Consider the following 18,654-nt stretch of genomic DNA (forward strand, 5'->3'; position numbering starts at 1 on the left):
TAACATGATTACAGTTTTACTAGTGTAGACTTACAATGTTACAACCAACGCCTAAAATAATGCGAATCGCTAACTAGCTGGCTGGCTAGCTAAATGCCATTTAGCTAAATGCACTAGCTAGGGCAAAGCAAACATTAGCTCTAATACAGGTTGCTATAAGTGGTGGTGCTACAATCTAGATCAGCATGTCGTTTGTGCAATGGCATGTTCTGAATCAGCCTATTCTAAAATCTTTGTTTAAATGCTATTAAAATGTGATTAGGGTCCCCTGGGAAACATCAGCCAACACTTTGGTTCCTACCCTACCATAACTCCTACCTGGCTTTTTCATTTGTTGTCATGCCTAACAGCACCAACCATAGAATTAGAATAACTAATATATTTATATGATTAAAACAGTTAACCCAAGTGTTCTGATCTATAGCGCAAGTCAAATCGCAATCTTTGGTTGAAAAATAGCAATGTTTTTTTTTTGCCCATATCGTGCAGCCCTACTAACAACTTGGTGACAGTATATGCAAACACTTGGTGGCACAGAAAGAAAGGGAAATGGCTATCTTCTCCAGGAGATGAGCTTCAAAAGTAAGTAGGGATTCACGTGGGCCCAATGTAGGCCAAATCTCAATCAATTTAAAAATCTATTTTTCTGGTGCTTCTAAATTGTATGTGGTGCTCCTAACATTTCTACCAATGAAAAACAGTGTTACCATTGAACATTATTAAACAATTATTATTATTATTATTATTATTATTATTATTATTATTATTATTATTATATCATTATTATTACAAAACAGGTATAAAAGCAACATTGTGCATTGTTACCAAACACTTCTGTAAGGACAAGGGAGTCAGCAATAACACTCTTGTCTGCAACCTTTCTCTATATATCTCTTTTCCTTTCTTCTGTACTCCTCAAGAAGCTCTGGATTTCTGTACGGTTACTATCTATGCTTTTCCACCCTGGCTTCTGATGCAGCCCCCTTTCGTTATCTGCCAATCTTAACAACAAGACGTTTAGATGAACACAATTGTTCTGTTTATTAGACTACTACATCACTCACTACATTGGGCATTGCACTCAAAACATTTTGAGTCTGTTGGATGTTTTGATACCTGAAAAGTAGACTTATGGGGATAGTTCACCCAGATTGCATCATTGGTACATCGGTTTCCTTAACCTGTAAGCAGTCATTGGACAAGGTAAGACCGCATTCTCTGCTTTGGTTTTGTTTAGCATTTTATAGCACAAAACCAATGCAAGGTGGGTATCCTTAATATAAGCATTTTCACATTCCAAGTCCAAATCCTCCCAAAAGGTGTCAACAATTGATTGCGTGGCTCAATAAAGTTGCCTCAAGATGATTTGGAAATGAAAAGCGAAAAATGCTAATATCAGGGATTTTCACTTGCATTGGTTTTGTGCTCTGAAAGCTAAAAAGGAGACAGTGACCAGGTAAACAAAACCCAAGCATGGATTGCTGTCTTATGTTGTTCATAGACTGCTTACAGGGTAGGGAAACTCATATGTCATTTGTGTGAACTGTCCCTTTAAGTCCACATCCCAGGGCATTAATTGTGTGACACACCTATGTGCAAAACCCCCACATGAATAAGAAAAGATAAGCAGCAAATAAGATATGGAAATCATACGGCGTTCCTTTTTCCCCTGTTGGTGTTGAGGCATACAACTGGCTCTACACAATCAATTGCATAAAAGTTAGTAGAGGTGCTGATTAACGATGAGTAAGCTATAAAATAAAGATAGTCACACACAATGTATAAGCTCCCAGTAATGTCTATGGGTAAACCACCGTTTCGTCAACCTTCTTGTACTCAATCTGACAATTGATCTTTTGACGTTTGAGTGTGTAACGCCCCTTTAACAGTTTGTATCAAAGTTTGTCAGGTGTTTTCAGATCTCAAAAGTAGCACAATGTCAAGAGTCCACTACGCATGCAAACAATTAGAACATCGTGCTATATGCCTCAACCCCAAATGAATAATTGTATTTATTTTTATTTGGATCCCCATTAGCTGTTGAAGAAGCAACAGCTATTCTTCTTGGGGTCCACAGAAAACATAAAACAGATCAAATACAGAACACTAATGGACAGGAACATGAAACAGATCAAATACAGAACACTAATGGACAGGAACATAAAACAGATCAAATACAGAACACTAATGGACAGGAACATGAAACAGATCAAATACAGAACACTGATGGACAGGAACATAAAACAGATCAAATACAGAACACTAATGGACAGGAACATGAAACAGATCAAATACAGAATACTGATGGACAGGAACATAAAACAGATCAAATACAGAACACTGATGGACAGGAACATAAAACAGATCAAATACAGAACACTGATGGACAGGAACATGAAACAGATCAAATACAGAACACTAATGGACAGGAACATGAAACAGATCAAATACAGAACACTAATGGACAGGAACATAAAACAGATCAAATACAGAACACTGATGGACAGGAACATAAAACAGATCAAATACAGAACACTAATGGACAGGAACATAAAACAGATCAAATACAGAACACTAATGGACAGGAACATGAAACAGATCAAATACAGAACACTAATGGACAGGAACATGAAACCGATCAAATACAGAACACGAATGGACAGGAACATAAAACAGATCAAATACAGAATACTGATGGACAGGAACATAAAACAGATCAAATACAGAATACTGATGGAACATAAAACAGATCAAATACAGAACATAAAACAGATCAAATACAGAATACTGATGGACAGGAACATAAAACAGATCAAATACAGAACACTAAACAGGAACAGATCAAATACAGAACACTAATGGACAGGAACATGAAACAGATCAAATACAGAACACTAATGGACAGGAACATGAAACCGATCAAATACAGAACACTAATGGACAGGAACATGAAACAGATCAAATACAGAACACTAATGGACAGGAACATAAAACAGATCAAATACAGAACACTAATGGACAGGAACATGAAAGAGATCAAATACAGAATACTGATGGACAGGAACATAAAACAGATCAAATACAGAACACTAATGGACAGGAACATGAAACAGATCAAATACAGAATACTGATGGACAGGAACATAAAACAGATCAAATACAGAACACTAATGGACAGGAACATGAAACAGATCAAATACAGAACACTAATGGACAGGAACATAAAACAGATCAAATACAGAACACTAATGGACAGGAACATGAAAACAGATCAAATACAGAACACTAATGGACAGGAACATAAAACAGATCAAATACAGAACACTAATGGACAGGAACATAAAACAGATCAAATACAGAACACTGATGGACAGGAACATGAAACAGATCAAATACAGAACACTAATGGACAGGAACATAAAACAGATCAAATACAGAACACTAATGGACAGGAACATAAAACAGATCAAATACAGAACACTAATGGACAGGAACATAAAACAGATCAAATACAGAACACTAATGGACAGGAACATGAAACAGAAATTTAAACTACGAATAATTAACTGGCTGAACAGACAATTTGGTACTTGTGATGCAGTCAATCTCTCTACCACCTTAAACAAGTAAAGACTAACCTGCATGTTATTGACATTGGCCCTCTGTGTACATTTGAGAGCCAGACGTGCTGCTCTGTTCGGGGCCAGCTGCAGCTTTTCTGAGTCCTATTTTGCCACACAACTGGAAGGTAAAATCAAGATGCGACAAAACCTGACCACTGCAGGACTTGTTGAGTCGCATGTGATGTTAAAAAAGCAGAGCATTTCTTTATCAGCGACAAACCTCTCCCCATCGTTTACAACAATAGAATCAATATGCTTTGAACATGACAGTATACAATCTAATAGAACACCAATAACTTTAGTTTTTAGTGTAAAAGATAAGCACAACAAATCTGGAAATTATTTGGGGGTCATTTCTTCCATTCGTTTTGGATTGTTTGTAAACAGCTGGATCTACAAAACAGATGGTCTAGGATGGGAACATTTGTTGACAGAAGACCACTTCTGTGTTCTGAAAACAGACAAACTTTAGATTTGTAAGTGTAATGTGCCTTTAAAAAGCCTAATTATAAATGGTAACTCAGTGTGGCCCCTACAGTATATTTTCTCTAGCAGTGGTGGTACTGAAAAGGCCGTGAAAGGGGGAAAGGTTGGCGGTTGTTCAGATTTTTTCTTCAGGTTTTCACACTGTCACACCTTTCTAATACTCTGAATGATCTGCTATGAAAAGCCAACTGACATGTATTCCTGAGGTGCTGACCTGTTGCACCCTCTACAACCACTGTGATTATTATTATTTGACCCTGCTGGTCATCTATGAACATTTGAACATCTTGGCCATGTTCTGTTATAATCTCCACCCGACACAGCCAGAAGAGGACTGGCCACCCCTATTAGCCTGGTTCCTCTCTAGGTTTCTTCCTAGGTTCTGGCCTAGGGGTTTTTCCTTGCCACTGTGCTTCTACACCTGCGTTGCTTGCTGTTTGTGGTTTTAGGCTGGGTTTCTGTACAGCACTTTGAGATATCAGCTGATGTAAGAAGGGCTTTATAAATCAATTTGATTTGATTTGATAATAGAAAAACAGCAACATTAGATGTGCCAGCAAAGCTTAAACCATACCAGGAGACACTTTTTCAGGTCTGGGACAAATTCAACATTTTGTAGAGTAGTTACCCTTTAATTCAGGTGTGCATGCACCTAGCACTGTTGTTTGGTTAGCGGAGTGATAGTTACATTGTACATGCATCAGAAACAGTTTTTATCATTACCGTAACTGAACTTCTAATTGCTGTAACAGACAACCATATGGCATCTTGGGAAATGGGCATTATGGTAATGAGAAGCCCTTAGCAAATGTAGCTAACAATTTCAGAAGCCATTACAGCAGAAAAAAAATACATAATCAATTCATGCTCTTTCTAATCTATTATACTGTAAATAGTTGAATCAATAATTTTGCTCAAACATCAAGTATTACAAAACGAAAACGCTAGCTTACCTTGTAGCCATCGTTGATCTTTTCTTCTTAGTAATCCGTTATGGGTAAAACAAAATCAAAATTATAAATAAAAAAATTATAAATTACTTTGTACAGGAACTTGAAGAATGGTAATCAGAAACATCCACTCGGACACACGTTTTTTTTGTCTAAAATGTAACTCGTTTGTCATGTGAGTAGCCAGGAATGATAAAGTTCTTTGAGTATGCAACACTTTAAACAATATATCATTGGTAGTAATTAAATAAACTGAACAAAAATATGAATGCAACAAGATACCATTTCAAATATTTTACTGAGTTACAGTTCATATAAGGAAATCAGTCAACTGAAAACAATTGGTCACCGATACATAAAAAAGACGTAGGGGCGTGGATCAGAAAACCATGGTACTTAATACAGTACCCGTCAAAAGTTTGGACACCTACTCTGTCACGCCCTGACCTTAGAGAGACGTTTTATTTCTCTGTTTGGTTAGGTCAGGGTGTGATTTGGGGTGGGCATTCTATGTTGGCCTGATATGGTTCTCAATCAGAGACGGCTGTTTATCGTTGTCTCTGATTGGGGATCATATTTAGGCAGCCCTTTTTCCCACTTCCTGGTGTGGGATCTTGTCTACAGATAGGTGCCTATGTGCACACCAGTAGCTACACGTTTCGTTTGTTCTTCATTGTTTTGTTTGGTGAGATTCAGTTTATTAAAAATATGCGGAACTCTATGCACGCTGCGCCTTGGTCTCATCATTACGACGAACAACGTGACATACTCATTCAAGGGTTTTTCTTTGTTTTACTATTTTCTACATTGTAGAATAATATATATAGATATATATTTTTTACATTGTTTACATCACAATAGTGAAGACATAAAAACTATGAAATAACACATATGGAATCATGTAGTAACCAAAAAAAGTGTTGGTTGAAGACCAAGTCCATATTATGGTAAGAACAGCTGAAAAAGCAAAGAGAAATGACAGTCCATCATTACTTTAAGACATGAAGGTCAGTCACTCTGGAAAATTTCAAGAACTTGAAAAGTTTCTTCAAGTGCAGTCGCAAAAACCATCAAGCGCTATGATGAAACTGGCTCTCATGACGACTGCTACAGGAAAAGAAGACTCAGAGTTACCTGTTCACCCAGAAAATGGCGCCGGAAAAAATGGCAGCAGTTTTACTGGCGCCCAACAACTTGTGCTATTATGTGGGGGTTTTTCGCGTTATTTGTAACTTATTTTGTACATAATGTTTCTGCAACCGTATCTTACGGCAAAAAAGAGCTTCTTGATATCAGGACAGCGATCACTCACCTCGGATTAGACAACGCACCAGACATTCTCCAAACACCCCACAGGGCCGACATCCCCGTTATTTGCAAGAGGAAGCAATGCAGGTAAAGAGGACAAAGAGCCGGATGCCTGGTCAGGACCCGGAGAAGACGACTGAGAAAGCTGCCATTGCCGTCAATACTACTCGCCAACGTGTAATCATTGGACAATAAACTAGACGAGGTACGATCACGAATATCCTACCAACGGGACATCAAAAACTGTAATATCCTATGTTTCACAGAATCGTGGCTGAATGACGACATGGATATTCAGCTAGCGGGATATACGCTGCACCGGCAAGATAGAACAGCACACTCCGGGAAGACGAGGGGTGGCGGTCTGTGCATATTTGTAAACGACAGCTGGTGCACGAAATCTAAGGAAGTCTCTAGATTTTGCTCGCCTGAAGTAGAGTATTTTGTGATGAATTGCAGGCCACACTACTTGCCTAGAGAGTTTTCAACTATACTTTTCTTGGCTGTTTATTTACCACCACAGACAGATGCTGGCATCAGCTGTATAAGGAAATAAGCCAACAGGAAACCACTCACCCAGAGGTGACACTCCTAGTGGCCCGGAGACTTTACTGCAGGGAAACTAAATTTCTATCAACATGTAAAATGTGCAACCAGATCATTTTTTTTAGATCACCTGTAATCCACACACAGAGACATGTACAAAGCTCTCCCTCGCCCTCCATTTGGTAAATCCGACCACAACTTTATCCTCCTGATTCCTGCGTACAAACAAAAAATTAAAGCAGGAAGCACCAGTGACTAGGTCTATAAAAAGTGGTCAGATGAAGCTAAACTACAGGACTATTTTGCTATCACAGACTGCAACATGTTCTGGGATGCTTCCAATGGCAACACATCAGTCACTGAATTTTTTACCTTTATTTTACTAGGCAAGTCAGTTAAGAACAAATTCTTATTTACAATGACAGCCTAGGAACTGTGGGTTAACTGCCTGTTCAGGGGCAGAACGACAGATTTGTACCTTGTCAGCTTGGGGGTTTGAACTTGCAACCTTCTGGTTACTAGTCCAACGCTCTAACCACTAGGCTACCCTGCCACCCTTTAACACAGAAGCTTACAAGAAATCCTGCTGTGCCCTGCGACAAACCATCAAACAGGCAAAGCGTCAATACAGGGCTAGGTTTGAATCATACTAGACCGGCTCCGATGCTCGTCTTATGTGGCAGGGCTTGCAAACTATTACAGACTACAAAGGGAATCACAGCCGTGAGCTACTCAGTGACACGAGCATACCAGAGTTGCGGGGCCAGATGGATTACCAGGACGTGTGCTCCCGGCATGTGCTGACCAACTGGCAGGTGTCATCACTGATATTTTCAACATGTACCTGATTGAGTCTGTAATACCAACATGTTTCAAGCAGACCACCATAGTCCCTGTGCCCAAGAAAACAAAGGCAACCTGCCTAAATGACTACAGACCCTACGTCCGTAGCCATGAAGTGCTTTGAAAGGGTGGTAATGGCTCACATCAACACCATTATCCCAGAAACCTTAGACCCACTCCAATTTGCGTACTACCCAAAAGATCCATGATGATCTTTGATGCAATCTCTATTGCACTCCACACTGCCCTTTCCCACCTGGACAAAAGGAAAACTTACGTGGGAATGCTATTCATTGACGACAGCTCAGCTTTCAACACCATAGTGCCCTCAAAGCTCATCACTAAGCTAAGGATCCTGGGACTAAACAACACCCTCTGCAACTGGATCCTGACTTCCTGACTGGCCGCCCCCAGGTGGTGAGGGTAGGTAGCAACATATCTGCCACGCTGATCCTCAACACTGGAGCTCCACAGGGGCGTGTGCTCAGTCCCCTCTTGTACTCACCCACGACTGCATGGCAGGCACAACTCCAACACCATCATTACGTTTGCAGACGACACAACAGTGGTAGGTCTGATCACAGACAACGACAAAACAGCCTATAGGGAGGAGGTCAGAGACCTGGCCGGGTGGTGCCAGAATAACAACCTATTCCTCAACGTAAACAAGACTAAGGAGATGATTGTGGACTACCGGAAAAAGAGGACCGAGCACGCCACCATTCTCATTGAGGGGGCTGTAGTGGAGCAGGTTGAGAGCTTCAAGTTCCTTGGTGTCCACATCAACAACAACTAGAATGGTCCAAACACACCAAGACAGTCGTGAAGAGGGCATGACAAAGTCTATTCCCCCTCAGGAAACTTAAAAGATTTGGCATGGGTCCTGAGAACCTCAAAAGGTTCTACAGCTACAACATCGAGAGCATCCTGACTGGTTGCATCACTGCTTGGTACGGCAATTGCTCGGCCTCTGACCGCAAGGCACAACAGAGGGTAGTGCGTACGGCCCAGTACATCACTGGGGCTAAGCTGCCTGCCATCCAGGACCTCTACACCAGGCGGTGTCAGAGTAAGGCCCTAAAAATTGTCAAAGACCCCAGCCACCCCAGTCATAGACTGTTCTCTCTACTGCCGCATGGCAAGAGGTACCGGAGTGCCAAGTCTAGGACAAAAAGGCTTCTCAACAGTTTTTACCCCCAAGCCATAAGACTCCTGAACAAGTCATCAAATGGCTACCCGGACTATTTGCATTGTGTGCTCCTCCCTCCCACCCCATTTGTTATGCTGCTGCTACTCTCTGTTTATCATATATGCATAGTCACTTTAACTATACATTCATGTACATACTACCTCAATTGGACCGACAAACCAGTGCTGCCACACATTGGCTAACCGGGCTATCTGCATTGTGTCCCGCCACCCACCACCTGCCAACCCCTCTTTTACGCTACTGCTACTCTCTGTTCATCATATATGCATAGTCACTTTACCATATCTACATGTACATACTACCTCAATCAGCCTGACTAACTGGTGTCGCTACATGTATAGCCTCGCTACTGTATATAGCCTGTATTTTTATTGTTGTTTTATTTCTTTACTTACCTATTGTTCACCTAACACCTTTTTTGCACTTTTGGTTAGAGCCTGTAAGTAAGCATTTCACTGTAAGGTCTACACTTGTTGTATTCGGCGCACATGACAAAGAAACCTTGATTTGATTTGATTTGCAAAGGATACGTTCATTAGAGTTAACTGCACTTCAGATTGCAGCCCCTAAAAATTATTCACAGAATTCAAGTAAATGCTTTACGGAGTTCAAGTAACAGATACATCTCAACATCAACTGTTCAGAGGAGACTGCGTGAATCAGGCCTTCATGGTCGAATTGCTGCAAAGAAACCACTACTAAAGAACACCAATAAGAAGAAGAGACTTGCTTGAGCCAAGAAACACAAGCAATGGACATTAAACCAGTGGAAATCTGTCCTTTGGTCTGATGAGTCCAAATTTGAGATTTCTGGTTCCGACTGCCGTGTCTTTGTGAGATGCCAAGTAGGTGAATGGATGATCTCCGCATGTATGGTTCCAACAGTGAAGAATGGAGGAGGAGGTGTGATGGTGTGGGGGTGCTTTGCTGGTTACACTGTCAGTCATTTATTTTGAATTCAATGCACACTTAACCAGCATGGCTACCACAGCATTCTGCAGCGATACACCATCCCATCTGGTTTGCCCTTATTGGGACTATCATTTGTTTGTCAACAGAACAATGACCCAACATACTTCCAGGCTGTGTAAGGGCTATTTGACCAAGAAGGAGATTGATGGAGTGCTGCATCAGACGACCTGGCCTCCATAATCACCTGACCTCAACTGCAGAGTATTGGAAAAGCAGTCAACAAGTGCACAGCATATGTGCGATCTCCTTCAAGACTGTTGGAAAAGCATTCCAGGTGAAGCTGGTTTAGAGAATGCCAAGAGTGCGTAAAGTTGTCATCAAGGCAAAGGGTCGCTACTTTGAAGAATCTAAAATCAAAAATATATTTTGATTTGTTTAACACTTTTTTGGTTACTACATGATTCAATATGTGTTATTTCATAGTTTTGATGTCTTCACTATTATTCTATAATGTAGAAAATATTTTTTTAAATAAAGAAAATCCCCTGAATGAGTAGGTGTGTCCAAATTTTTGACAGGTACCGTATGTTCAAACTACAGATGCACTGACAGATATGTAAATATTTAATGATCAATATGCCATTGATCATCAACAAATACGCAAATTCATTATTGATGATCACATGATTGAAATAAAATGAATATCAACCTGACATATAATTTTGCTGACACCTCAGTAACAATACTTCCATCTGCTAGCTTGACCTTTTGTTTGCTGGGTCGTCAACTCTACACTGCACACAAACTCTCTGCCATGCTCTATCTGACAGGCATGGCAGGAGTCAGTTGTATTATATGAGAACATTGCCCCCTGCTGATATACACAAGAAAATACTATAAAAAACAGAAGAATAACTACCTCCTGAATGGATCAGTGGTCTAAGGCACTGCATCACATTGCAGTTCTTGAGGCATCACTACAGGTCTGGGTTTGATCCCAGGCTGTGTCACAACCGGCTGTGACCGGGAGTCACTTGGGGCTTCGCACAATTGGCCCAACATTTTTAGGGTAGGGTTTGGCGGGGGGCTCATCGCGCTTTAGCGACTCCTTTTGACGGGCCGGGCAACTGCAGGCTGACTTTGGTTGTCAGTTGAACTGTGTTTCCTCTGACATATTGGTGTGGCTTGCTTCCGGGGTTAAGTTATCAACACAGCATTATTTCACACTGGGAACCTTAAGGAAAGAATCAAAACCAGCAGTGATGTGGTCCTTCAATGTTGTGATTGAATAGCTCTGGTATAGAACGAAACGCCCATGTACTGGTTTCTAATATTCCTTTTAGTGAACTCCAATTGGATGTCTCAAATGTCTCATGAGGCTAAATCTTTGCTGAACCAACAATGTGCAGTACAGGGATGAATGTCAATGAATGATCAATAGCCTATACACCAGCTCATTCGGAGAGAAAAAAAGTAGCTTGAAGCATTCTGTGTAGAGACCAATGATCTTAATAGATATATTTCTTATAGACCCGACATACACTGAACAAAAAAAAAATCAAAGCAACGTGTAAAATGTTGGTCTCATGCATCCTGAGCTGAAATAAAATATCACAGAAATGTTCCTAATGCACAAAAAGCTAATTTCTCTCAAATTTTGTGCATAAATTTGTTTACATCCCTGTTAGTGAGTAGGCTATGATAATCCATCCACCTGACAAGCAACATATGTCAAGAAGCTGAGGGGGGGGATTGTTTTAAGATGGTAATACCATGGATCATTTAGCTATTTGATTTTGAATTTTAGGAACCCTTAAGATATACTATAAAAATTGAAGCGCATTGAATTACACATTCATAAATGGTAAAAAGGGCAGTCAGAAATGAAATCATAAGGAATAAGATTTTGACAAATGTCCTATATCTAGGAGGTATAAGAAAGCTCAGGAGATTTGTGTTATTTATCTTTCTGTATTTTTTTTATACATATTCGTTTGTATGGGTTACCTTCAGATGAGTCCTGTGACACTTGTGGAGAACACCATCATGTTCGTGGGGTCATATTTGTCAATAGGCCAAACTGTTGGGACGCTACGGGCCTTTTCGTGACAAGAACGATTTTCGTGATGTCTCATGGTCTGACAAACACCGCTCTAGCTCGGCCACCTTCCACCGCAGATGCGGAAGGTCGCCATAGGCGGAGGTGGCAGATTGAGACACAGCCCATGAAAACGCAAGCGATATCCCCTCTACTGCTACCATCGCCTCCACACCTAATATCCCCTTCACCCCTATTACCCCCCATAGTAGGGGTGGAGGGGTTAGTAGGGGTGGAGGGGATATCTTTATCTTAAAATGACAGATTTTGAAAGGGATTTTTTTATTATGTTACTTAAATTGACACACGGGTGTGTCACTAGACTCTTGAGGATTAAACAGCATGATCATTAGATAGGTGCAGCTTGTGCTCGGGACAATAAAACACCACTCTAAAATGTGCAGTTTTATCACACAACACAATGCTACAGATGTCTCACGTTTTGAGGAATGTGTAATTGGCATGCTGACTGAAGGAATGTCCACCAGAGTTGTTGCTAGATAATTTAATGTTAATTTCTCTACCATAAATCACTGTCTTTTCAGAGAATTTGACCTCACAACCGCAGACCACGTGTAACCACGCCAGCCCAGGACCTACACATCTGGCTTCTTCATCTGCGGGATGGTTTGAGACGAGCCACCTGGACAGCTGATGAAACTGTGGGTTTAGACAGCCGAGGAATTTCTGCACAAACTGTCAGAAACCATCTCAGGGAAGCTCATCTCGTTCTTGTCGTCCTCAGCAGGGTTGTCACGTTCTGACCATCGTTATTGTGTGTTTTCCTTGTTTTAGTGTTGGTCAGGACGTGAGCTGGGTGGGCATTCTATGTTGTGTGTCTGGTTTGTCTATTTCTATGTTTGGCCTGATATGGTTCTCAATCAGAGGCAGGTGTTAGTCATTGTCTCTGATTGGGAACCATGTTTAGGTAGCCTGTTTTGTGTTGGGTTTTGTGGGTGGTTGTCTCCTAGGTCAGTGTTTGTACCACACAGGACTGTTTTGGGTTTTCATGTTTCTTGTTTTGTAGTCTATTTCAGGTATAGTTTCGTTATTAAAAGAACCATGAATTATAACTACGCTGCGTCTTGGTCCGTTCCCTGCTATACACCTCTTCTTCAGAGGAAGAGGAAGAAGAGAACCGTTACAAGGGTCTTGACCCGACGGAGGTTCGGCGTTGTAACCAACTTCAGTGGCCAAATGCTCACCTTCGATGGCCACTGCCACGCTGGAGAAGTGTACTCTTCACAGATTAATCCCGGTTTCAACTGTACCGGGCAGATGGCAGACAGCGTGTATGGTGTTGTGTGTGCGAGCGGTTTGCTCCATGGTGGCGGTGGGGTTATGGTATGGCCAGGCATAAGCTACAGACAATGAACACAATTAGCATTTTATCAATGGCAACTTGAATGGACAAAGATACCTTGACGAGATCCTAAGGCCCATTGTCGTGCTATTCATGATGATGCATGTCCCCATGTCACAAGGATCTGTACACAATTCCTGGAAGCTGAACATTTCCCCGTTCTTCAATGGCCTGCATACTCACCAGACATGTCACCGAGTGTGTTTGGGATGCTCTGGATCGACGTGTACAACAGCGTGTTCCAGTTCCCGCCAATATCCAGCAACTTCAAACAGCCTGATCAACATTCCACAGGCCACAACCAACAGCCTGATCAACTCTATGTGTACGAGAAGTGTCGCGCTGCATGAGGCAAATGGTGGTCACACCAGATACTGACTGCTTTTCTGATCCACGTCCCTACTGTTTTTTTAAGGTATCTGTGACCAAAAGATGCATATTCCCAGTCATGTGAAATCCATAGGTTAGGGCCTAATGAATTTTTATTTCAATTGACTGATTTCCTGGTCTGAATTGAAACTCAGTGAAATCTTTGAAATTGTTGCATGTTGCGTTCCGTATTTTTGTTCAGCGTAGCTCTTCTTCAACTGAGTACCACGTACTGTTTTAGCCTTAGGCCTTGCATCACAGACAATAGGACCGCCTCGAATATAATTCCTGATGGAGATGTATGGATACAGCTATTAAACATGAAGGTCCATGGACCACAATAAATGGGTAACATAGAGTGAGCAGAATCAGTATTCCAGGAGCGGCCCTTCCACAAACTGACGCTGTTAATCTGTATTCGAGCAGGCTGCCATGTCAGATGAAAGCATCCAATTAGTAGTCAATTCTATGCAGTATCTCCCATCATGCCAACAATTTACATTCTCACTCAACGCACGAGAGAGATTGCTGCCTGACAGACAGTTGCGTTGGCGGGGATCAGTCCTGATGAGAATAGGGGGACCCCTACTGTGAACAAAGTGTGCAAACAAGTGTTTTACTGTAATCAAGAGTACGGTAGACTGGTAATACCACCCAATCCCTGCTTCATGGCTGTGACTAGGCGGCATGTTAAAATGCCATCCTTTTCAGTCTTAACCCTGAGATGAAAAAGTGAAAAATCCGGCGAAGAGATGAAACATCCCCCGATGCTTTGAATTGGAGCGTCATGCTGAGGGTTTAGCAAAGACCCACAGCGTGATGCATGTCCCCTCACCAGGTGTTCTAAGTAGAGGTGAGCCTCTGATTACATTTTTACTCTACCACCTACATGCCTCTACTGCTATACTGGATGTATTTGCTTGAGCACAATAGTTTATATCCTGTTAATTCCCATTGCAGCACAAAGGCAGAGTATCATAGTACACTATATGACCAAAAGTATGTGGACACCTCTAAAATAATGGGCATTGATATGGAGTTAGTTCCCCCTTTGCTGCTATAACAGCCTCCACTCTTCTGGGAAGGCTTTCTAGATGTTGGAACATTGCTGCAGAGACTTGTTTCCATTCAGCCACAAGAGCATTAGTGAGGTCTGGCACTGATATGGAGCAATTAGGCGTGGCTCGCAGTCGTCGTTCCAATTCATCCCAAAGGTGTTCGATGGGGTTGAGGTCAGGGATCTGTGCAGGCCAGTCAAGTTCTTCCACACCGGTCTCGACAAACTATTTCTGTATGGATCTCGCTTTGTGCACAGGGGCATTGTCATGCTGAAACAGGAAAGGGCCTACCCCAAACTGTTGCCACAAAGTTGGAAGCACAGAATTGTTTAGAATGTCATTGTATGCTGTAGGTTAAGATTTCCCTTCACTGGAACTTAGTTGCCTCTTACCCTTGACCTTTGCCGGTTTGGTGTACAGAGAGGACCTTTGCCGGTTTGGTGTACAGAGAGAACCGTGTGGTAGCGGTATTAATCACTTAAGTAGGAATGTGAGTGAAATTAGTGAGTTGATAGAATTAAGATATGCATTGGGTCATTATTTTTTAAACTTTTATTTATGATCTAATAAGCACGTGCACTGTAGCCTATAGCGCAGTAGTCTATACAGGCCGAAGGGTCAAGTGAAAAAGGTCAGGGCAATTCCAGCCAGGAGGATGACAGTGGGGTTCCACCCCAGAGGAGGCAGGTCAGGCCAAGGTCAAAGTTCACTCAACAGGGCCTTGGCAGCTTCAGCTCAGCTCTGTCAAGAACTGATGGCTCCCCACTGATGCTATGTCTGGGAAGATAAATGGAGAAGGGTACATCAGAGACAGTAGCATTAAACAGCAAAAGTGTTAAACTATTTAAGTACCAGAAGAAAGGTGAAGAATACTTCAACCATGAAAGTTCCAGTGTTAATTGCTAAACATGTGCCCAAAACCATGTGATTTCAAATTCAAGACATTTTTCAATTTAAGGAATTGTTTATGTCAGTGAATGTATTCAAATAGATGGTAGTAAATTTACAATCTTTGGTATTCATTGAGATGAGTGATATTTCCTCATGCAGACAAATTTTTAACAATGTACAGATGGCTCTGAGACATAATTCTGTACATTGACTAAACAGACCTTTTGGGGGCAGTATCAACAGGGATACTTCAACAAGTTACTTAAAGAATCCCTAGTAGTAACACAAGGAAGTGTCATTTGGCTCGTATTGTGGATGGGAAAAGGGATGAAAGCCTATTGGTTTTAGTGCTATATCATGACGTTCCCCCGACACGTCATGCTGGGGTATGTGAGATACGGTTTGACAGTGTAAGTGCAAAACCCACTACAATGTTGCAAGTGTAAGAAGTAAGCCGTGGAAATAGTTGAAGGATGGAATGGAGAGGAGGAAGACATGGCAGTGTATGTCCCTGCATTCAGCCGTTAAGGAATCCTGAAACACTGATCGTGAAGAAGGTGGACTTTTTGCATTTATTGCGCAGATGATAAATTATACTGGCCAAACTAACAAGACATCTAAGAAACGGGATATCATTGTGAATGCAGGTAAAAGGTTTTTGGATCTCAAGGACTTCACAGCCGAAAGACGTTGCAGGGAATACTCTGAGAATAAGTCCCCCCCCCCTCCTCTCAGGCCCCAGAGCCTTTGTAGGGATCTGAGTAGACATGAATAAGACAGAGGTTTTTCATTGCCTCTTTGATTTCAGTTAAAGTTTCTCAGTGTGGGGGGCGGTGGTGAGCAGCAACATGTGAAGACGCGTTTTCTCGGTGCTCCTATCCAAGGCGAACTATTTACTATTAATACTTGATCAACACCTCCCCCACCGTGTTCATTTTGTAACATTTCATTTGGAATCTAACCCAATGTACTAATCTGGCTTTTTTTTGTCTGAAAATGTTGTCCTTTTAATCGTAAAATGTCGAGACAACAGCCGTGGGCCACAAAGGAGCAGGCTTCTGCTGAAGCCTCGGGCTCACCTGACACGGACTCCCCCCGACCGAGCCAAGGTAATGGCGGCTATCATTAAATCTGAACAGACTGTGATGGCAAAGGTGGAGTCATTATCCACTGACCTATCCACACAAATAGCAATTCTCGCCACAGAGGTCAACATAAAGATCAACTCTGTTAATGAAGAATTGGCGAGACATGATATTTATTTCTTTAAGCAATGGCTTTTTTTCTGTCCACTTTTCTGTAAAGCCCAGCTCTGTGGAGTGTATGGCTTAAGGTGGTCCTATGGACAGATACTCCAATCTCTGCTGTGGAGCTTTGCAGCTCCTTCAGGGTTATCTTTGGTCTCTTTGTTGCCTCTGATTAATGCCCTGCTTGCCTGGTCCTTGAGTTTTGGTGGGCGGTAGTCTCTTTTCAGGTTTGTCGTGGTGCAATATTCTTTCAATTTTTTAAATAATGGATTCAATGGTGCTCTGTGAGATGTTCAAAGTTTCTGATATTTTTTTTATAACCCAACCCTGATCTGTACTTCCCCACAACTTTGGAGAGCTACTTGGTGTTCGTGGTGCTGCTTGCTTGGTGGTGCCACTTGCTGAGCGGTGTTGCTGACTCTGCAACCTTTCAGAACAGGTGTATATATACTGAGAGCATGTGACAGATCACATATCATGTGACACTTAGATTGCACACAGGTGGACTTTTTTAAACTTCTGAATGTAATTGGGTGCACCAGATCTTATTTAGGGGCTTCATAGCAAAGGGGGTAAATACATATGCATGCACCACTTTTCCGTTTTATTTTTGTAGAATTTTTTGAAACAAGTTATTTTTTCCATTTAAGGGAGATTAATACTTTTGCAAGGCACTGTATTTGTGTATATGTATGTATGTATGTATGTATGTATGTATGTATGTATGTATGTATGTACTGTAACTGTTGATGAGCTGCACCTTCAGGCAGTACATACTGTCTAAACCCGCAAAATTTGGAATCAAGATCTGGGCTGCCTGTGATGCTGCTTCATCATATGCGTGGAACTTGCAAGAGTATACGGGGAAGCCAGGTGGAGGAGCTGTGGCGGTATGTGGCGTCATTACGTCATGTACCTAGGTTATACAGGTATGCACATCAGCTTAGACATTGGTTTTGCACATCGGCGTTAAACTAGACATCGGGCCGTTGCCTATGTTGGCATTTTTAGCTAATATCTCTGATTCCGATAAATTGACCGATATAACGTGCATCCCTAGTTTTTAACATTCTAGATTGCAGCCAGTAGTAACAATGCGCTGCGATGTGTGTGGACCCAAGAAGGACAGGAAGACACAGTACACAATGCATCAAGTGCAAAAATACATTTGCAACAAACACAGTCAAACTCGGTCCATCATGTGGTGTGTAGACCTGCCTTAATTTGTGTTTAATGGGGCTCATTTATAATTTCCATAAAACACGGTATGTAAAATGTGTCCTTCCAATTTGTTCAGTTCAAAGCAATAAACATCTATAGTAATGAAAACCTTGTTTCATTTATATTTGTTCTAGATAAACATGATTTACTCCACCCATGTCTTGATTATTAGCATCAAACATCCCCCATGATATGCAACTTTTCAGGGAAGTTAGGAACAAATATACACAGGCAGTTAGGAAAGCTAAGGCTAGCTTTTTCAAGCAGAAATTTGCATCCTGTAACACAAACTCAAACAAGTTCTGGGACACTGTAAAGTCCATGGAGAATAAGAGCACATCCTCAAAGCTGCACACTGCACTGAGGTTAGGAAACACTGTTACCACTGATAAATCCACTATAATTGAACATTTCAAAAAGCGTTTTTTCACGGCTGGCCATGCTTTCCACCTGGCTACCCCTACCCTGGTCAACAGCCCTGCGCTCCCCACAGCAACTCGCCCAAACCTTCCCCACTTCTCCTTCACCC

Source organism: Oncorhynchus keta, chromosome 15 (genome assembly GCF_023373465.1).
Source record: "Oncorhynchus keta strain PuntledgeMale-10-30-2019 chromosome 15, Oket_V2, whole genome shotgun sequence".
Classification (NCBI taxonomy): Eukaryota; Metazoa; Chordata; class Actinopteri; order Salmoniformes; family Salmonidae; genus Oncorhynchus; species Oncorhynchus keta.